Source organism: Microcebus murinus, chromosome 12, assembly GCF_040939455.1.
Source record: "Microcebus murinus isolate Inina chromosome 12, M.murinus_Inina_mat1.0, whole genome shotgun sequence".
In the NCBI taxonomy this organism is placed as follows: domain Eukaryota; kingdom Metazoa; phylum Chordata; class Mammalia; order Primates; family Cheirogaleidae; genus Microcebus; species Microcebus murinus.
Genome location: NC_134115.1, coordinates 12,357,119 through 12,379,664, shown reverse-complemented (window position 1 = coordinate 12,379,664; position 22,546 = coordinate 12,357,119). Strand labels below are relative to the sequence as shown.

The 22,546-nt window shown below is 40.1% G+C and overlaps 1 protein-coding gene across 2 annotated transcripts in view; it reads left to right on the top strand.

Moving 5' to 3' along the window:
• The first annotated feature begins 807 nt into the window (after positions 1 to 807).
• FANCC (FA complementation group C) overlaps positions 808 to 22,546 on the top strand; it is a 257,374-nt gene continuing 235,635 nt past the window's right edge. Inside the window, exon 1 of one of the 2 annotated variants that reach the window (XM_012748191.3) lies at positions 808 to 998. The gene's annotated coding sequence lies outside the window, so the exon portion shown is untranslated. Of the gene's footprint in view, positions 999 to 1,275; positions 1,411 to 22,546 lie in introns of those variants that run through there. The other variant, XM_076008547.1, reaches the window with a different exon arrangement.

Here is a 22,546-nt window from a genome sequence, read left to right as displayed (position 1 = left end):
GTTCGAAGTGTTTAAATAATGGAGAGCTATTTTTATTACATGCATACAGTGCTTTGTAGTTTTTTAATTCATACCTGAAGTTGTAGTTTTATGATTTATAGTTATAAGGCATTGATTTAAGGTATTTAAAATCTTAAGGCTAGATTCCTCAGATTATTTTTTCTTACAATTTACACATTTATGAAAAACTTTCGTGCTTTAGTAACTTAAACAATTAAAAAAAATTGACCAAGACGAGGTAATATCGTTGACATGAATGGAAGTTTGTAGAAAATTCTGCTTTCCATTTATTTAAGTGGTTTATATACGGTGTTGAGCTGATTTGAACTCCAATCAAACACTGCATGGAACTGATTTGAGGTCGGAGGAATCATTACCAAAAGATACCTTTTTTTGTTATTGTTGAGACCACAGCTAGAAAATCATATTCTAGGGGCTGTTTAGAGGTTTTAGCCCCTTGATAATACCTTAATTCATTTTTCTTTAAAAGAACTAATTTCCATTTTACTTCCTCTGTATTTTCAACAGAATCTTAAAATAATTGGACGACAACCGGATTGAAAACCTCTGGGATTTTTCTCCCCGGGGGCCTTGCTGTGGTCTTGTTCTCGCCCGGTACTTTTGCACAAGTCCAGGGAACACCTGGGCGGCAGTCTGACCCCCAGTTGGCCTCCGGGCCGCCGCAGCCTGGCCGACTTCCGCCCCAGCCCAAGCTGTGCCCCGTCCCGCCCCTTCGGACCCGAGATTTGTCGGAATTTTCCCGCGATGCCGCGGGAGCGCGCGAGGCTTCCAGCCAGGCCCCAGAGTGCACTGCGGGCTCCCGTGTGTGTGCGCGCGCGTGCGCGGGGCTCCATTGCTGAGACCGCGGGAAAATTCCAAAAAGTCTAAACAAAACAAAAAGCCAAAACGAGGCAAAGTCAAATTGTAAAGCCACAGAACCCGGGCTTCCTTTCTGCCACTGCCCAAACTGCGGAAGCAGCTCTGGCGTGGACCACCCGGTAAGAGAGAGGCCGCAGAACGAAGCGAAGGCGTTTGTGTCCCTTGGGGGTCTGGCGGACGCGTCAGCTGGAGGTGGGAGGGGGGGGGGGGAAAGAGGCAAGACTCGCGAGAACGCCCGCCGCGCTCCGCGCTTCGAGGTGGGTGAGCGGGTCTCCCGCCCGGTGCTGGGGCTGAGAGGCGGTGGGGAGCGGCGTAGGGTGGCGCCAGCCGGCGGGGGCGGGGCGAGCGAGTAGGCGGGTCCGCCGACGAGGGGCGAGGTCAGAGGGGGCGGGGCGAGCCCAGGGGCTGTGGCGGCGGAGGGGTCACGCGGAAGGGAGCCTCCGGAGCGGTGGGAGCTGGGAGTTGGCGTTTTGGTCCTTTTTGTTCATTGAGCGCAGGCAGCTATGTCTTCTTAAAAGGAGAAGAGCAAAGGTGAATTTCTTTGCCTCGGATCCGTGGGAGCTGTGAAAAGCTCGCCTCTTTTAGCCCATCACCCTGTACAGCTGGCCTCTTCCTCTCCGCACCCCCACCCCCGCCAGCCGCTGGGGCGCCGCGAGGGGGCGAGGCCCACTTGGAGGAGCCGGGGGCGCGGCTGTTGTCCTCCCGCCGTCCGCCTTTCATCCCGGGGCGGGAGGGGGGCGGTTCTGATGGGCGATTGTCTCCCCACAGCTCTTTATTTGAACGCAAGGGCAAGTGGCGTTTCAAGCCCTTGAGAGATTTTTGGGGTGCTGTGTGTTTGTTAGTTTGCGCTTTTGTATTTTTAGGTGGGCGCGTTTACAAATGAACCCGCTTTGATTTTGTATGTACTAGCGTTCTGGAGGGGAAAAAGATTTGGAGTTTTTGAAACATGAGAAGCTTGGGACTAGAATCTTACGGAAAGAGGCCAAGGAATTTTCCAGCAAAGACCTGTATGTGCCTGGGCTTTTGTTCTAATCTGAAACTGGGAAAACTCCTGCGCTCCTAGTTTTATTCTAACCTGTGCCCCATTTAATGCATCTAAACTGTGATGTGAGTGACTTACCATTTATCAAATGAGCAGAGCATTTTTGGGCCACCCAACTTCAGCTATTTATGGATGTCACTTCAGTGATACGCCGCTGGGAACATTTTCTCATTACTCCGCTCAAGGATTGTTACAAATGATAGAATTCATACCATGTGTTGGGATCATTCATTACATAAGCTTAGATAGAAAACATGTTCTTTGTGACTTTATCCATTAAACTTAAATTGATGTTTCCATGTAATGTGATCTGGTACAACCAGATTCACGTGTATGTAAATACTCATATACGTTACTCATATATATATATAAGAAAGACTGCATCATACAAGAATTTGTTTTCCGAATTGTATCAAAGGGCCTATTTCACCTTTCCCCAAAGAGTAAAAGTTAGATCATGCCTCTTTAGAACTGACTAATCACACTTTTGTATATTATAAATTTTATCTTTTTTTAAAATTTCGTCATACTCCCCTTGATTTTTTGAAACACATTAAAGCCTCAAAAAAGAAAGGCAGACTATATTGGTATTTTTTGTTCTGTCCTTTAATAAAAATTATTAGCTTGATTCCTTGACTGGATGTGGAAGATGTGTTGCTGCATGTATGTGAAACTGTGCATGTACATTTTGAAATAAATGGTACTTTTAACCAGTTCCATATTTCAGCAAGTAGTTCCAGTAACAATTATACAAGTTTTGTATTTATGAAAACCAGCTACAGGGAGGCCAGCCTGGCCAGTAGAAAGTTGGATTGATTATCTAGGCCACAGAGAGAGCCAGAGAAATCTCACAGGAGTGGCAGTTCCAAGTTAGTAGTGGTAGAGCCTCAAGTCAAGCTAGAAATCAGCACCAAATGGTTTTTTAAAAATCTTATTTTAGCCTGGAATATGTATAGACTCTGTCTTGGTTATGGATCCTGAATGATTGGCTTTTTAGTATGAAAGAAAACCCGTAAGAAAAGTACATTTAATTTGCAGTATTTTTAAAAAAATGCAGAAGTGGAGAAGGAAAAATAAAAATTCAGATAGTGTAAATCTTGAGTGTTTTATTTTTTATTAAATACCTAAGACCTTTTTTGGAGGGGGAGGGAGGATATGGTTTGCAAAGAACCTTGCAAAGTTATCTGGGCCATTCTGTTAGGCTCCTCATAAACTCCTAGGTACTAGAAACATTTCCCAGTTGAGAGTTGTTATATAGGAGAATCTATAATCTTCCCTGATTATGCATTCTTGGTGCTTTTCTCTAGTTATAAGATGGCACAGTGCATATGGAAATCATCTTTTTGAGGCTGTATAGTCTGTTTATAAACAGTTCTGTGAGTTTTAGTAAATTTAGTACATTTTTGGAATTGTTCAAGGGTCCCCACAGTTCAGTTTTAGAATATTTGCATCAAAAGTTTGCACATGCAAGTTTGTAGTTAATCCTGGTTCCTGCTTTCAGCCACAAGCAACCATTGATTTGCTTTCTGTCTGTATAGGTTAGCTTTCTCTGGACATTTCATGCAAGGAGATTCATAAGATATGTGCTCTTTGTGTCTGGCTTATTTCACTTAACATAATGTTTTTGAGATTCATCCATATCATAGCATGTATCAGTATTTTGTTCCTGCTTATTGCCGAGTAGTATTCCATTGTATGAGTATACCACATTTTATCAGTTGAGGGACATTTAGGTTGCTTCTATATTTTGGCTGTTAAGAATAATGCTGCTGTGAACACTGGTGTGCAAATCTTCGTGTGAACATATGTTTTCATTTTTCTTGGTAAGATACTTATGAGTGGAATTGTTGGGTTTTATAGTAAGTTTATGTTTGACTTTAAAAAACTACCAAACTATTTTCCAATGTGGCTGTGCTATTTTATATTCCCACCAACAATGTATGAGGGTTTTGATTTTTTTCTATAATACATCATCAACATTTGTTACCGTGTCTATTTATTTATTTGGAGACAGAATCTCACTCTGTTGCCTGGGCTAGAGTGCTGTGGAGTCAGCCTAGCTCACAGCAACCTTAAATTCCTGAGTTCAAGCAATCCTTCTGCCTCAGCCTCCTGAGAAGCTGGGACTATAGGCATGCACCACCATGCCCAGCTTTTTCTCTATATTTTCAGTTGGCCAATTAATTTATTTCTATTTTTAGTAGAGACGGGGGGTCTCACTCTTTCTCAGGCTGGTCTTGAACTCCTGAGCTCAAACGATCAGCCTGCCTCAGCCTCCCAGAGTGCTAGGATTAGGCATGAACCACTGCATCCTGTCCACAGTGTCTATATTATAGCTATACTAGTAGGTATGAAGTGGTATCTCATTGTGGTGGTAATTTGAATGTCTGTATTGGCTAATGATATTAAACATATTTTCATGTGTTTATTAGCCAATTCTGCATATTCTTTGAAATGTTTATTTGTACCTTTTGTCCATTTTTTGATTAGGTTGTTTGTCTTATTAGGTCGTAAGCATTCTTTGTACATTCTGGATACAAGTCCGTTATCAGACATGTTTTGCTAATAATTTCTTTAAGTCTTGTTATTTGTCTTTTAATTTTCTTAATGGTATCTTTTGAGGCACAAAGTTTTTAATTTTGAAGAAGTCCAGTTTATAAATTTCTTTTTTTTGTATCATACTTGAGTTCTGTGATCAATTTCCACTTAATTTTTATATATGGTTTGAGGAATGAGTCCAAATTCATTTTTTTTGCACATGGATATCCAGTTGTCGCAGCATGATTTGTTAAAAAACTATCCTTTCTCTATCTAATTGCCTTGGAACCTTTGTCAAAAATCAGTTGACCATAAAGGTTTTATTTCTAGACTCTCATTTCTGTTTCAGTGGTCTATATGCCTATCGTTTTCTTCTCCGTTTTTTTTTTTTTTTTTTTTTTTTTTTTAAGAGACAAGAACTTACTCTGTCAGCCAGGCTGGAGTGAAGTGGGGTCATCATAGCTTACTGCAGCCTCAAACTCCTGGGCTCAAGTGCTGCTTCTGCACCAGCCTCCCTAGTAGCTGGCACGATAGGTGCATGCCACTATATCTGGCTAGTTTTCTTAGTTTTTATGTGTGTTGCCCAGGCTGTGTTGCTTAGTTTCTCTGTGTGTTGCCCAGGCTGGTCTCAAACTCTTGGCCTCAAGCGATCTTCCCACCTTGGCCTTGGAAAATGTTGGAATTAGAGGTGCAGGCCTCTGTGCCTGGCCTGTATTCGTATTGTTATGTTAGTACTACATTGTCTTGTTTATGGTAGCTTTATAGTAAGTTTTGAAATCAGGTGATGTAAGTCATCCAGTGTTTTTCTTCATTTTCAAAATTGTTTTGGCTATTCTGGGTTCCTTACATTTGCATGTAACTATTAGTATCAGCTTGACTTTTTTTTCCTAGAAAAACTCTGCTGTGATAGATTTTATTAGTAATTACATTGAATTGATAGATCTGCTTGGGGAAGAATTGCCTTCTCAACATGAACATGGAATCTCTTTCCATTTTTTTAGATCTTTAATTTCTCTCAGCAATAGTTAGTAATTTTAAGTGATCTTGCCCTTCTTTTGTTAAATTTATTTTGAAGTGTTTTATTTTTGATGCTCTTGTGAATAGAACTTTTTAAAAAATTTTATTAATGGCTTGTCCATTGCTAATATATAAAAATGCAATTGATTTTTGTATATTGATCTTGTATCTTACAACCTTGCTGAGTTTATTACTTCAAGCAGATTTTTTTTGTGAATTCCATAGGATTTTTTTTTTTTTTTTTGAGACAGAGTCTCACTTTGTTGCCCAGGCTAGAGTGAGTGCCATGGCATCAGCCTAGCTCACAGCAACTTCAAACTCCTGGGCTCAAGCAATCCTGCTGCCTCAGCCTCCCAAGTAGCTGGGACTACAGGCATGCGCCACCATGCCCGGCTAATTTTTTCTATATGTATTAGTTGGCCAATTAATTTCTTTCTATTTATAGTAGAGACGGGGTCTCGCTCTTGCTCAGGCTGGTTTTGAACTCCTGACCTCGAGCAATCCACCCGCCTCGGCCTCCCAGAGTGCTAGGATTACAGGCATGAGCCACCGCGCCCGGCCTCCATAGGATTTTCTACATATAACAGCATGTCATCTGTGAATAAAGATAATTTTTGCTTTTTCCTGTGTGGATGTCTAATTTCTTTCTTCCTTTCCTCTCCTCTTCTCTCCCCTCCTCCCTCCCCTCTCCTCCCCTTCCCTCTCCCCTCCCCTCTCTCTTCTCCCCTCTCTCCTCTCCTCCTCTCCCCTCCCCCCTCCTCTCCTCTCCCCCCTCCTCTCCTCTCCCCCCTCCTCTCCTCTCCCCCCTCCTCTCCTCTCCCCCCTCCTCTCCTCTCCCCTTTTCCTCTCCTCTCCCCTTTCCTTTCCTCTCCCTTTCCTCTCCCTTCCCTTTCCCTTCCCTTTCCCCTTCCCTCTCCCCTTTCCTCTTTCCCCTTCTGTTTCCCCTTTCCTCTTTCCCCTTCCCTTTCCCCTTTCCTCTTTCCCCTTTCCTTTCCTTTCCTTCTTTCTTTTTTTGCCAGATTACAGTGGCTAGAGAGACTCTCCAGTATTTTACTGAATATATATGGAGAGAGTTGACATTCTTGACTTGTTTTTCATCTTGGGAAGAAACCATTTCATCTTTTATTATTAGGTATGATGTTAGCTATAAGTTTTTCATAATACTTTTTATAAGATTGAGGGACTTTCCTTCTGTTAACATATTTTTTTTTGTTGGTTTTTGAGACAGTCTTGCTCTGTTGCCTGGACTAGAGTGCTCTTGTGTTGGCCTAGCTCACAGCAACCTCAAACTCCTTGGGTCAAGCAATCCTCTTGCCTCAGTCCCTGGAGTAGCTGGGACTACAGGTGTGCACACCATGCCCAGCTTATTTTTTCTATTTTTAGTAGAGACGGAGTCTCCCTCTTGCTTAGGCTGGTCTCAAGTCCTGGTCTCAAGCCATCCTCCCATCTCAGCCTCCCAGAGTGCAAGGATTATAGGCGTGAGCCACAGTGCCCAGTCTAATAGACTGTTGAGAATTCTTATCATGAACAGATGTTAGAAATGTTGCTTTTCTACATCTATTGACATTACCATGTGATTTTGTTCCTTTTTTCATTTAATATTGATGCGGAAAATGTCAGGCGCCGGGTCACGGCCGATTGCCACCTCCCCGTATTTCCGCATCTCCGGGGGCCAGTGCTGCACGTGGCCAGTTAGAGGCACACTGCTGGGGCTGGGCCCCTGGGACCCAGCGTGCCCTGCCAGAATGCCCCAGTCCCACGTGCCACTGCCTGTTTCCGGCCACACTGTTTGCGTGATCCTGATTGGGTAATTTTTGAATCCCACTGTTTTTGGTTAGATGTTAAGGCTTGTTGTTGATTGGATGTTAAAGCCTGTTGCTGATTGGATGTTAAAGCTTGTTGCTGATTGGATGTTAAAGCTTGTAGTTGATTGGATGCTTCTTGAGCCCTACCAAGGGCACAAAAGCAGGGGTAGAAGGGGAGAACATCGAGGGAACATTGGAAGACAAGAAGAGAGCTATAACACTAGGTGTGCTGAGTCTGCTGTAGGAGAATAAAGGCTATTCTCTCACTCTTTGTGTGTGCCTCTCGTTTCTTTCCCCGGTCAAATGAATAAGAGCTGCAACAAGAGCTGTAATGACACATTGCTGCAACAATGTGATTTATTATATTAATTGATTTGTGAATGTTATATTAACCTTGCTTTCCTGGATTAAATTCCATTTGGTCATGTTGTATAATCCTTTTTATATGATTTTGGATTTAGCTTAGTAATATTTTGTTTAGGATTTTGTGTTATGTTCATGAGGAATATTGGTGAGTAATATTTTTTCTTGCGATGTCTTTGGCTTTGGTATTTATGGTAATACTAGCATCTTAGAAAGTTGGGAATTGTTCTATGTTTTCTGAAATAGTTTGTGAAGGATTGGAATTATTTTTTATTTAAATATATGATAGGATTCATCCATGAAGTCATCTGTTCCTGGATTTTTCTTTATCGGGAAATTTCAAATTACAAATTCAGTTTGTTTGGCAAGCGTTCCTTGCGTGCTCGTGGCTGCTCAAGCGTGTGCCAGAACGTGCCCGCTGCCTCTCCGGCGCCCGCTTGTGTGTGTGTGAACGCGAGCGCACCCTCTCTGGCGCCAGCCCCCACGCGTGCCTTCAGCCCCAGCTCGCACGCGCAACGCTGCTCCAGTGTCAGGCGCCCGTGGTGTGTGAGGCTGTTCTAGCGCCAGCTCGCAGTGTGTGCTTCGCCAGCGCCGGCTCCCGGGCGTGTGCGGCCTTCCCAGCGCCGGCTCCCAGGCTGTGCGCTGCTCCAGCACCTGTTCCCAGGCGTGTGCGCATCTCCAGCGCGGGCTCCTTGGCGCATGCGGCTTCTCCAGCACCTGCTCCCGGGCGTGTGCAGCCTCCCCAGAGCCGGATCTCCAGCGTATGTGCTTCCGTAGCGCTGGCTCATGTGGGTGTGCAGCTTCCCTAGCGCAGCCTCTTGTGGCGCGCTGTGGTCAGTAGTATATACAGCGGTCAACGGTGTACCCTAGCATCGCCCTCAGGCAATTTTGGAACAGTGGGATACCTCCCTGTGAAGACCTTTGCCTGGCACCTTAGAGAGTGGGTTTCTGGCAAGTTGTGCTGGTGCAGTGTCCGTGGAGACATCTCTGCTATTCAGTGAGCCATGCATATGCCTGCCCCCAAATCTCTTACCTTGGGAGAAGGAAGTGTTCTTCCTTGGGCCCCCACCTCCGCTCTGGGGGTAGTGGCTGCTTTTGCTATCTGCTATTCCTATATTTTTTAGAGATCTCTTTGCTTTTGGCTAACCAATTTCTTGCTGCTCCTATCCTGTTATAATGAATAAGTCTTATTACTAGGTGGGGTTTTCTGTTTCCTAATTGAACACGCACTGCTCCATCATCTTTGCTTCTAACTTCCTCAGGAAATAGCGAGTGGTGAGAGTATTTAGCTCATTTGTTTTCTTGAATTTTGAAAATAAAACCTGGGGTTATTCCCCACCTCCACATGACAAAAAACAGGTTTTAGTGAGACTATGTCAGGCTTTTATAAAATGTTGAATTGGGCTTTATATTTTCTTTGCCCCTTTCCAGACCTTTGAAAATTAGAAACAGTGCAGGTACCATGGGAAGTGAGGTTAAGGGAGGGGAGGAGAAGAGGAAGGGATTGGAACTGCGGTCAGCCTTACCGCATCCAACGGGCAGGGTTCCCAGATGACCTGACTTTACATCTGAATATATTTCTCATTACCTTTTACTCATGTTTTTCATTTTTCAGATTTCTGGAGCTTGTTTTTTCATTTTCCTCTAGAGACCCAATGCTGATTTTGTAATACAGAATAAATATGTCATATAAACATTTTATGTAAATTTAACCTATTTTAGTGGAATTTGAGATCTAGGGTCTGGTATTCTGGTGACTACCCATAAGACAGTTTGAGGCTGCTGTTTCTCTCTCTCTCTCTCTCTCACACACACACACATACACACATTCTCTCTTTCTCTGTCTATTCAGGGTAGACCTTATTTAAGTATATGAGTTTGTCTTTGATCCCTTACCTGGTTTGGTTCAAAGGTGCAGAATTGCAAAATCCTTTTGTTTCTTTCATAAGAATTTGGAGGGCTATTTACCCTCGTGATTTCCAACATCCTCCTGGGCTGGTTATTTTTTGTTTTAACACAGAGTCCTGCTCTCTTGCCCAGTGTGGAGTGCAGTAGCGTCATCATAGCTCACTGCAACCTCCAACTCCTGGGTTCAAGCGATCCTCCTGCCTCAGCCTCCCAAGTAGCTGGGACTACAGGAGTGCACCACCACACCAGATAATTTTTTCTATTTTCAGTAGAGACGTGGTCTCACTCTTGCTTAGGCTAGTCTCAAACTGCTAAGATCAAGCAATCCTCCTGGCTTGTCCTCCCAGAGTGCTAGGATTACAGGTGTCAACCACTGTGTGCAGCCCTATTTCTCTGATCCTGTTTGTAAGTTCAGTTGCTGAACTCTTAGATTTCTTTATCAACCCCTGATTCCTTGATGCTCATTTCTGGTTATGAATAATGATTTTTCCTCTATTCTTACTCACTGTAGTTCATACTGCTATTTTTTGTGTGTATGCCTATTTCCATAATGCTTGGCTGGCTTCTTCAGGGTATGTTCTTTTTGATTATATTGTTTGACATTTTCTGAGTGTCTATCCAGCATTAATTGTTAATTGACAACTAATTGACATTAATTGTTTGACATTTTCTGAGTGTCTATCCAGCATCTCTTCCTCCTTTCTCTTTCCTGACAGGGCCTAGATTTTCTTTCAGTAGTCATTATATTATAGGCTTTGGTAAACACTGACCCCACACTTAGCTCCTGGGATTGTTTTCACGCAATCTATTTTGTTGCATGGTCCACAGTCATTGTTTGTTCCACAGTTATTGGTTAGGGCTGGGCATGAGCAAGTCCAGTCTGAATACATCTGAGGTCTCTTATTTGGGGTGGTGGAACAGCAGTGTGTACTCACTTTTTGGGTGGCGTGGTGTATAATGTGACTCCTGTAATGGCTGAAGCTATTTTGCTATTATGAGGGGAGCAGGTTGGAGAGATGGATCAACTATGAAGTCGGCCTTATTTCTGGACTTTCCAACTTCTTGAACCAATACGTTCCCTTTATTTTAGCTAGTTTTCTTTGGTGTGGCAGAAACACTTAATACTTACTAAAGATCTATATCCTCCTCCACATTTCCCAGTTAACTTGTGGCTAGGTAGGGCAATGTGATAGTTCTAGCCAATAGGTTTTAAGCAGGTTACTTCCACATAGAAGCATTTATTAGCAAATGCATAACCTAGCTCTCTCTTCTTCTTGCCATGTTGGTTATGGAGGCTTGGTGTTGAGATGTCAGAGTATCCATCAAACTGGATCCATGAGTGTCTGTGTGGAGCAGACCCCTCTCTCATCTCCCACATACACATTGGACATACAGCATGAGAAAAACATTATTACAGCATAACTTAGCCTATCTTGAATAGAGTTGGGTTTTTGATTACAAGAAACAAAAAACATTCTAGGTGATATGGTATCATTTTATAAATCTTATTATATATGTGGTGTATACAATGCAAGTAGATTATATGTTTTGGTTGATTGGTAAGACTTATACTTCTTTGAAAGATATTATATGTGGTGTATACAATGCATGTAGATTATATATTTTGGTTGATTGGTAAGACTTATACTTCTTTGAAAGAATCACTTTTATTTAACCCTAGATTGCTTTCTTTTTAATTGACTTAAGTAAAAAAGGGACTCCCCCCAGCTTTCTGAAGGTGGGGTACCCAAATATGACATTGTCCAATATAGATTATGATGACTCCTTAGTCTACCTGTACAGATCAAAGTTTATAATAAAAGGCTATATGGCCGGGCGCGGTGGCTCACGCCTGTAATCCTAGCACTCTAGGAGGCCGAGGCGGGCGGATTGCTCAAGGTCAGGAGTTCAAAACCAGCCTGAGCGAGACCCCGTCTCTACCATAAAAATAGAAAGAAATTAATTGGCCAACTAATATATATAATAATAAAAAAAAAAAATCAGCCGGGCATGGTGGCTCGTGCCTGTAGTCCCAGCTACTCGGGAGGCTGAGGCAGGAGGATCGCTTGAGCCCAGGAGTTTGAGGTTGCTGTGAGTTAGGCTGATGCCACGGCACTCACTCTAGCCTAGGCAAGAAAGCGAGACTCTGTCTCAAAAAAAAAAAAAAAAAAAAAAAGGCTATATAAAATACAGGTTTGGACAATTGATACCAAATTTCTGCTTTTCTTTGAAGCTATATGTCACTAATCATAGGTCTCAAGAGTAAGTAACCCTGTATTAGGGGTATAACATCATGCATTTTATTTATGAAGTAGTATTTTATACAGTATTAGGTCATTAAATCTGAAATGTCTGATTTTGAATCAAAAGTTTCATTTATTATATCTCAAACAAGAAGCAGTATGATTAATCAAAGTATGTGCCTAAACTATCGACACAGTTTTGTGATGTTAACAGTAGCTCCTTTATACCAGCAGCAAAGAAGCCTGGAGAGTGAGTAGTGATGAAATCACAAAAGGCATTTTCCACAGCTTGTTGAGAATTGAATATTTTTCCGTACAAGAAGTGGTCCAAAGCCTGGAAGAAGTGGTAGTCAGTTGGTGCAAGGTCTGGTGAATACGGTGGATGATCCAAGTTCAGCTTCTGTAGTTTGAGGAGCATTGTTTGTATGACTGCATTGTTTTGCAAGAGGATTGGACTGTTTCTGTTGACCAATCTCAGCTGCTATTCACAAGCGTCCTCATCATTTCATCCAATTGGTTGCAGTAGACATCCACTGTAATGGATTGACCAAGTTTCATGAAGCTGTAGTAGATAATACCAGCGCTGGGCCACCACATGGACACCATTAGCTTTTTGGATGAATATTTGGTTTTGGACTGCGTTTTGGCACTGCATCTTTATCCAACCATTGTGCTAAACACTTGAGAATGTCAAAAAGAATCCATTTTTCATCACATGACAATATGGTGTAGAAATAGTTTGCCTTCATGTTGTGATAGCCAAGAAAGGCATCCTTTGAGATGGTATCTCTTCTGATGCTCATTTAATTCACGCAGAACCCATCTATCCAGCTTCTTTACCTTTCGAATTTGTTTCAAATGGTCCAATATTGTTGGGATAGTATCGTCAGACCTTGAGCCTAATTTCCGTGTAGGTTGAGATGGATTTACTTCCACTACAGCTTTCAGCTTGTCATTATTTTCAAGATTTTCAAGATTAAAGTCACCAGAACAGAACTTCTCAAACCATCAACATACTGTTCAGTCGTTAGTCACAGCCTCCCCAAACACTTGGTTGGTATTTTGAGCTGTCTACTCTGTGTGGGTTCCACAGTGTAACTCATTTTAAAAAATAAAAAGAATTTTTGACTTATCCATGGTTTCACAAAAATTGCTATAAAAAATTGATAATCATAAGCCAAAGTATGTGTTTGAAAGAATGAGGATGTACCTTCACAATAAAAAAAATAAACAAGTGTCAAAGTGAAATGTCAGAGATACCAGCTGTCAAACTTAGTACTTAAGGAAATCAGACATTTCATACTTAATAACCTAATATATTTTGGTACCTGGAGTAATATCCTGTATTTCTGATTCTGACCAGTACTATTAGATTTTTTAACCATTGTACTAAAAAGGTTGGCAAAGCTAGTGAAACTTTTTCTTGATGATAAGTATTTTCTTGAATTGGAATTTTTTTGAAACTATACAGCCAGTTTTAGGAGTATCATAAATATACAAATATTTTTCTTTGAAATGCTGTAATGTGACTGATTTTATTTTAAAATTGACTAGTTGTAAGTTAAGAAATAAAAGCACAATTAAAAATATCTTCAATTTTGGTAGTGACATTCCTTTGGTGGTATTAAAAGCTAGAAATTTATTTTATTATATCAGAATTTCTGGTATCTTCTCTTAGTTCTACGTGTGTGCTGTACACATCTAACGTTTGCATGAAATTGTACTAAGTCCTTTTGGTTTTAAAAAATTTAAATCTAACTGTTTAATTTAAAATCATTTGAGTTTTAAAATAATTATCTGTTTTTGAGGCAGAATGGTGAAAATAGGGTAATTCCTTGAAAATGTACTTGGTCACAACCATCTTTGGTTACATTGTTTTGTGGCCACAGTGGCTATGACTAGATGACTACATATTAATTATCTTTGAAACACTTTTTTAGGTATTATTGCTGTATATGAATGAGTTAATGTTGTTATCGTGGGAGTGGGTTTGTTATTTTGAGAGTGAATATGTTACACAAGTGAGTTCAGTTCTCTGTAGTTCTCTCTCCCCACGTAATGCTTTTCGCCGTGGTACAACACAATAAGATGACTCTCACCAGATGTGGACTTCCTAGCCTTCAGAATTGGGAGCCAATACATGTCTGTTTTTAACATGTTGACTGCCATGTGAGCAGTATTTAACTCAAGCTAGTTTTGAGCCTGGGGCCTCGTGAGGCGAAACCCTGCAGTTGGTTCGTGAAAATCTTACTTGTTGATGTTCTTATTGTTACAATTAATATTGGCAATTTAATTCTAAAAACATGGATTGTGTTGCATATAACTCACAGAGAAAACAGTAAAAAAAATAACAAGTTAGAAAGGATTGTTTTGCTTTCATAAAACACCATGGCCCCAGGGAAAAAAATTTTTTTTCTAGTGTGGCAGTCAATATGTTAAATTACCCACTCTTGGGTATTCTGTTATAGCAGCACAAAATGGGCTAAGACAAGCAGTGTGACAACACTTAAGTTTGAGTTCTCTTTCTGCAGCAGCTGGCAGGAGCTAAATCCTGGCTGTCTTCGTTGGACAGTGTTTTGTTTTCTAGTTGCTGCAAGCCCATCTGATTGCTTCACTCATTTAACTTATCTTTTGTGGACATTCTAATTTACGACTTTTGCCTAAAGTAATTTATTAACTTTTGAATCATTTTGAAATGTATTCATTTGTCAAACTAACACTTAGAAAAAAATTTGTAGATCATAACACATTTATCATACTTATTGGGGAAATTACTGTAATAACCTGGGCTCTCTGTTGAGTTCAAGGTTTCATATCTGTAGGAAAAAGATTATTATTATTCCCAAGCAGTAATATATACCTTTTAGAAATCAAAGCTCTTTGTTCTATTGACTTTTTAAAAAATTCATTGGTTTTATAAAATAAACATGGATTTTTTCACTTCTTTTGTTTTCTTGATTCATTTCTAATGTTATACTTTGTTTATAATCCCTAAAATTCATTGTGCTTTCCAAATTATTTTCATATAGACTATATGAGATTCTCACAGTAATTATGTATGCTGCAGTAAGATAGGCATTAAAAAATAATAGAGTGGGGCCTTTTCCAAAAAAATTAATTTGGCTCAGAATTAGGGGGTTCCCAAGAGATTGCTCAAAAAGGAGATATTGAAGAACTTCCTGGGTTACATGTGTTTGTGCAGCTTTTAAATGTGTCTTAATGATTATGGGATGATATAACCTTTTCAATAATCAGAAGAACTGGGCATTTGTGGTTACTCAAGCTCAACTGATTTTAGCAGAAAACATTCACCTTCAATATTAACTTCTCTTTGAAATGTTTACAGAGAAGGAAACCGAGGTTAGTGGCAAGGCTGTTGGACTGTTACCCAGGGAAACTAACTCCTGTTTGGTGCTCTTTTCATTGCACCAATAGCCACATCCTTTGGGGGGGGGGCGAGTGTTGAAGTTTCCTGTTGAAGAATTCTTAAGCAAGTCTTTGGCAGGTTTTTTGTTACATCTTTCTACTGTGTAAATAGGGGCATTAGAAGAAATGTAATTTTTGAATACTGCCTAACCAGTTTCTGCTTGGTAACATGCCCTGAGACTCTCAATGAATGCCAGCAAACAAATTAGATCCACGGTGTATTCGATATGCATATCTTTTCCCCAAACAAAATTCGAATTTCACAAACACAAATTGAGTCATTTTCCAAATGTTTGTATATGAATGGAAGTTTTTGTCCTTTCTGTAACCAATAGCATAAAACTTCTGAACATCCGAGATGCATTTGTTGTACAATGTTAATCCAAAACAAAACTTTATTCTGACTAAACTTGTAGCTATAGAGAGATATCAAACTCATTTCCGTTGATCAGTATAACCAGATCTAAAAAAAATGTGTAAAGGAGTGCCATGCTGTAAAGACCTCATTATAGTTGTAAACACAAGTGCAGCTGTTACAAATCTAGCAAAACCTCAGATTAAACAATTTCAAATTTACTGAAGATGACATTCCAGACCCATTTTTCATAATATAAACACTTTGGGACATGCCTTTGCAATGAGTGGGATTGTCATTAATATTAATGCCACTGAATTCAAGACTGAGAAGTCACTTCTTCTCGAGCTTTATTTTTACTCCTAATTTTGGAATAAAATATGCTTTTAGACTAAAGTATGGCATGTCTATTCACAGCCTGAAAAAATTTGATACTGTTGCTTTTGAATTGTAGGAATGCAAAAATACAGTATGTGTATTTTATTCTTTATGGTCATTTAACTTAAATGAGTTTGTTAGAGTTAAATTTGGCAAAAATTAGCTGTTAATGGAATCCAATTGCATTGGTCAATTTAAAAATAAAAGGATGTTGAAAATAGTTGCTATTTAAGGATTGTATTAGTGTGACATTTTAGAATGCTGTATTTAAGTAAAACATTTTATTCTAAATGATGCTAAGCACATTTCTTGTGGTCTTGTCTTTTAGCTAGACAAGGTGGGAAAAATATTCAAAACCTACACCACTCTATTTTTCTTCTCAGTTTCCATTTAGTGGTGAGGTATCAGTTTGGCCATATAGTCATTTTTAAAGCTACTTTCTGCGCTCTGATTTCTTATTAAGACTTCCATGATTTTTGTCAAATGTAAGAGTGTGCAAGAATCCACTGGAAGCTCTGAATTAACTGGGCTTTGCCCTAGTTCTTGAGCACACATGTGACTGTGTGTGTTTGGGTTGTTTTGTTTTTGCTTACTTGTTTATCGGTGACTGCATTTTAAAATTCCATTTGCCTTTACTGAATTTCTTAGTTGGACTTTTGGTGAAGCCTCTAAATTGGTTGGTGGAGTAGTTAAATGACTGTTTATAAGGTGTCATTAGTACTCTTTACTGAGAGGCGTCATTTATCAAAAGAAGACAGTTGGATCTCTCTCATTTAAACTTGTTCTTGAAATCCTATGAAATATTTTTTTCTGATCAGGACAGTTGAAGCCAACCATTGTCAAGTATCATGTTGTAACCTACATAGGTAATTGTGAAAGCACACAGCTGGTAATGGTGATATCTTGATATGGTAATATCCATAGGGGAACTTTAGATCTTTCCATCAAGATAAAAGATACCACAACAGACTGCTGCTGTTGCTTTTTCCTTTCCCTTCTTTTTTTTCCCTTTTCTTTCTTTTTTTTTTTTTTAAGTTAGATTGTGGAGATTTCTTTGAACTATTTTGGCATTTAAAAAATTTCCTATTTTGAGAAGGAAATTCAGGCAGATATAAAGAACCCTTTCGTATCCTATTAAAAATTTTTTTTTTGTATGTGCTGTGTGATTTCCCTTCACTGTCATCCATCTTTGTATCCTTTCTCTTATATTGAGTCTTCTGTTTGCTCTATCTTCTTTCTTGGGTTTTTCCTTCCTCTTGGTGAAACAAATCCTCTAGCATCTTCTTAAAACAGAATGTTTAATTTTTAAAGTTAAAATTTTTCATCCAACTGTATTTTCTCCCTAAAATGGCTAGCTGGTTATTCCAAACTACTTTTTGAAAAGTCTGATTCATATATAACTAAAAAAAGTGAAACTACCAGTAGTGATATTCCTGAATGCAGCTAGTCTTCCTGCATGGTGTTCCATTCTGTTTTGCTGCAGATCTGATAGATAGATGATGTTATTAATTTATTGAATCAACATTTATTAAATGGCTTCTCTTTGCACAGTATGGGACCAAGTTCTGCAATACTGTACTACTAAATAGTATAGTATTGTACTATTACATTGTACATTACATGATGGGATGGGATGGAATACTAAAAAGATATATTAAGAAAAGGATTCAAATAGTGTAACTTTGGATTGCTGTGATAATAGTAGTTGTAGACAGTTCAATTGAGTTGTAAAGTAAACAGCTCTAGATGATTTTTTTGAACAAAGTGTCAAGAAGAACATTAGCCTCAGGATTGGTTTGTAGGATTTATAAATGTAGGTGACTGGAGGTAAGCTTCCAGGACTCAGGACAGATGACTGGGCTGAAGTTAAGGAGTTAGGGATCACAAATGGAAGCTAAAGGTATGGAAGTAAATGGAGTGGTCCATGGTAAGTAAGATGAAAGGGGGTGGAAGATGGAAACCCATGGATGACTAACATTTAAGGGTATTTGGAGGAAGAGGAAACTGCTAGGCAAATTCTAGGAGTGCTGTGCAGTTTCTGCTCTTGCAGAAAGGTCAAGTAAAATGAAACTAATTTTTATTAGAAAACAAACATATTTATATTTAAAAAAATCTTCTCCCTATCTCTTTTATCTCTTGGAAAATATTCACCCCAGTTCTAGAAGCATTGACATAGAGAATTGATGAGTTAATGGTCATCTTATTCTGAGTAGTTGTGATAATTGTAGGAAATAGACTGGATAAGGCCAGCACAGGCAGAATTATGGGTTGGAGTGAAATCTGGAAAGGTTAAAACATAGGAATATAAAATTCTTTTATTAGGAATAGGTGTTTGGAATGTGAATCAAAGAAAGTGGATTGCTTTGTGTGTTGGGGTTCCTCAAGGCCACCCCCAAGTTTGATGATTCACTATGAGGACTCATAGGGACTCAGCACAGAGTTGTCCTCATGGTCATGATTTATTTCAGACAAAGAGTACAAAGAAAAATCAGTAAAGGGAAAAGTTGTATGGGGCAAAGTCCTCTCCCCATGAGCTCACACAGGACACAGTCAATTCCTCAAGCAAGGAGTTGTGACACCACATGTGAAATGCTATCTACCAGGGAAGTTCATTAGAGACTCAGTGCCTAGGGTTTGTACTGGGTGTTGGGCATATGTGTATTCTCTGGCTAGCAACTACCAAAATTCCAGACTCCTAGAAGGAAAGCAAGTGTTCAGCATAAATCACATTGTTTGTACAAACAGTTTAGGCATAGTGAATCCCTCTTAGTTACGGTGGTGGGAATTCTCCCAAAATCCAAGTTCCCAGATGCCAGCAAGGGCCAACCTTGAAAGCATTTTTAAGTAGAGCATTGTCAGTCCTGGTATGTTAACTCTTTTCTGCACAATAGTTTTAAGAGGTAAGAAGCCATTTTTGAGGGTCAAAGCCAAGTTTTAATCTTGGTCAATTTCAGGTGTCTGGTAGCAGGGTCTAAGTCTTACTCAGGTATAAACTGGTGGTGTGATAAGAGTAGGCAGAAATCTAAGCCTCTAGAATAGTGATCTCCAACCTTTTTAATACCAGGGTCCAGTTTCATGGAAGACTGTTTTTCCACAGACTAGGGGTTGGGGGCATGGTTTGGGATAATTCAAGCACATTACATTATTGTGGAGTCAAACCTCTCTGCTAATGATAATCTGTATTTGTAACTGCTCCCCAGTGCTAGCATCACCACCTCAGCCCCACCTCGGATCGTCAGGCATTAAGTCTCATAAGGAGTGTGCAACCTGGATCCCTCACATGCGTAGTTTAAGGTAGGGTTCGTACTCTGATGAGAATCTGATGCCACTGCCTATCTGACAGGAGGTGGAGCTTATGTGGTGATGTGAGCAATGGGGAGTGGCTGTAAAATAGGTGAAGCTTCCCTGGCTGCTCACCTGCTGTGTGTCCGTTCCTAACAGACCAGTATTGATCCATGGCCTGTGGTTTGGGGACTGCAGCTCTAGAAGATGATTAATGGTGAGAAAGATAGTGCATGGAGTATTGGAACTGATGATAAGAAAGCTAGTTAGGGAACAGTGGAGGGTTGTGTTATGAATTGTGCCCTCAGTCTCCCAAATTCATATATTGAAGCTTTAACCTGCAATGTGACTGTATTTAGAGATAAGGCCTTTAGGGAGGTAATTAAGGTTAAATGAGAGCATATGGTTGGGGTCCTAATCTGATAGGATAGCCTTATAAGAAGAGGTAGATCTCTCTCTCTCTCCTCCCATCCCTACCCCCACCATGAGCACAAAGAAGTCATGTGAGGATGGAGGTGGCTGCCTACAAGCCAGGAAGAGAGCTCTCACCAGAAACCAAATCAGCCAGACCCTTGACCTTGGACTTTTCAGCCTCCAGGATTATGAGAAAATACATTTCTGTTGTTTAAACCACCCAGTCTATGATATTTTGTTGTGGCAGCCTGAACTTACTAAGACAGGTTGAGGTCAGGCAAGGGCCACAGCTTTATCAAGGTGAATTCTTGAATTTTATGTGTAGCCAGAGAATATTATTTTGCTGTGTGTGTGTGTGTGTGTGTGTGTGTGTCTATTTGCTTTTTAAACTTAGCTAACTTTTCTGTGTACCACCCTTTGTAAGTTAGCACAAGTCATTAACCCAAGGTTCTAGGCATATTCTGTCCAATGCCATAGTCATTAGCCACATTTGACTATTTAAATTAATCAAAATTAAATAAAATGAAAAATTCAGTTTCTCAGTTGCCCTAACCACATTTCATGTATTCAGAAGGCATGTGTAGCTCGTGCCTACAGTACCGTATGGGACAGATAGAGCTAGAACATTTCTGTCACTGCAGAAAGTCTGGCTGTGCAACCCTGTTCTATAATAGTTGCATCACACTCCTCCCCCCCTTTTTTCCTGTCTCGGTGGTTTCAAACTTTACTAGAATTTGTAGTGGACATTCTTGGAGGTTTTAAAACATCACTAAAGAGGGAACAACCATTGTAGTGCAAATTCTGCTAAAGTGTCTTATGTCATACTGAGTCTATAATGACATCTGCAATTCATTTGCCCATGCTTCTGCAGTATGTGCTCTTAGAAGAGCTCTTTTCTATCCTACTGGGTTTTCTCATAGGACAAAGCACTTCAGCAAGCAGGTGTTCCTTCTCTGACCCCTGCTCCTCTGTTTTTCTGGGCTGGATGATTGGTCCACTCGCTCCTAGAAGGGCTAGGTGTAGGTGATTTAGAAGGAAGCATTAATAACTGCGCTGCTCTGGTGAGAATTAGTTGGAGGATTCACAGGCTGAGGGGAGGTCAGTGAAAATCGCAAACATTCTTGAATTTTTCAGAACTGATTGTTTCATGAAGTTACAAAAACTATAAGTGGTCAAAAGGGTGACTGTTCTCTGGTACCTGCCCCACCAGTCTGTGTCTTCATAGGTATGAGCTGTTCTTGAGAATCCTCAAAACAATCTGTTAAGGTAGTTATTATTCCACTCCTGAAGAGAGTGAAGTTGGCGCTAAAGAAATGTCACATAATTTGCCATGGGTCACCGGACTAGTGAATAGTGATGCTGGGTTCAGACCTTACTGTTCGTCTTGAAAACTTGTGTTTTTTCCCACCATAATGCAGCTGGGCTTGGCCAGTGGCCCGTTCTCTCCACAGTATGGGAGGCAGCCCTCCCAAAGCTGCACTTTATGAAAGGGATAGTTTGCTAATTCATTCAATTACATTTAATCAGGGTAAAGACTGAATAATCTGGAAGGTGATCTTTTTTTATTTTAAAAGGGTTTTTGGCCAGGAGCGGTGGCTCACGCCTGTAATCCTAGCACGCTGGGAGGCTGAGGCGGGTGGATTGCTTGAAATCAGGAGTTCGAAACCAACCTGAGTGAGACCCCATCTCTACCAAAAAAAAAAAAAAAAATAGAAAGAAATTAATTGACCAACTAAAAATATATATACAAAAAATTAGCTGGGCATGGTGGCGCATGTCTGTAGTCCTAGCTACTTGGGAGGCTGAGGCAGTATGATTGCTTGAGCCCAGGATATTGAGGTTGCTGTGAGCTAGGCTGACGCCATGGCACTCACTCTAGCCTGGGCAACAAAGTGAGACTCTGTCTCAAAAAAAAAAAAGTCTTATTATTTTTATTTTAATTAAATTGAAAAACACAGGAAAATTTTTTTTAAAAAAGTACAAATCACACATAATATCAGCACTTATTTGGAATCATTTGAAGACTTCCCATGCATATGCAAACATATATTTTTATAAAAATATTACCATGATGTTATACATATTTGCTGCTACCTTATATAACTTAAGATGAATATCTTTCCAAGTCAGTCCGGAATATTCTTTGTGCACTTTTAACTTCTCTGTTACTTTAAAAATGTGTTTGCTTTTTAATGGTTATTGTTATACTGACTTTAGCCACTCTCCATCATTTTAGCCTCTAGGTCTATTTTTTCTTTGTGTGGTCTTACTAAGAAATAATTGCAAGGGAGAAACAGTCTTAAGTTTGGTGGCACTCAGCACCGAATAATTCCAGATGTTTGCCTTCCCTACACATAGGAAGAGCCCCCTCTGATGCTGTATTTGTTCTTCTCACCGTTCCTTGTCTTATTTCTCTTCGCTTTCATTTAATTTTAACCTCAATACCAGACTCGTTTTGTACAGTCCTTGGCCTGCTGTTGTGATTCTGGTTCCCCCTCCAGCCCCAAGTTACTGATGTATCTGTTGGCAGGGAGTGTAAATGCTGGTAGTCTACTCATCCTGACATGGGAGCACCGCAAGTCAGCAGTAATATTTGGTGTAACAAGTACCAGGGTGGGATAACCACATGTCCCTGGACTGGGATTTTAAAGTTGTTAGTTGTCCTGTGAGCTGTGGTTTAGGGTTCTACTTGAGCAAGAGATTGAATTTATTTCTTTCAGACTTCTTTTTCTTGGTTATAATTTGACGTTATTGCCTTATTATGCATCTTATTCCTTTTTATTATTTTTGGCATACATTTTTCTTTTAGTTATTTTGCTTTGATCATTCTTTCTTATTTTCTCCCCCCTATTTCTCATACTTCTTCCTTTTTCTTTTCTTCTTCTTTTTTTTTTTT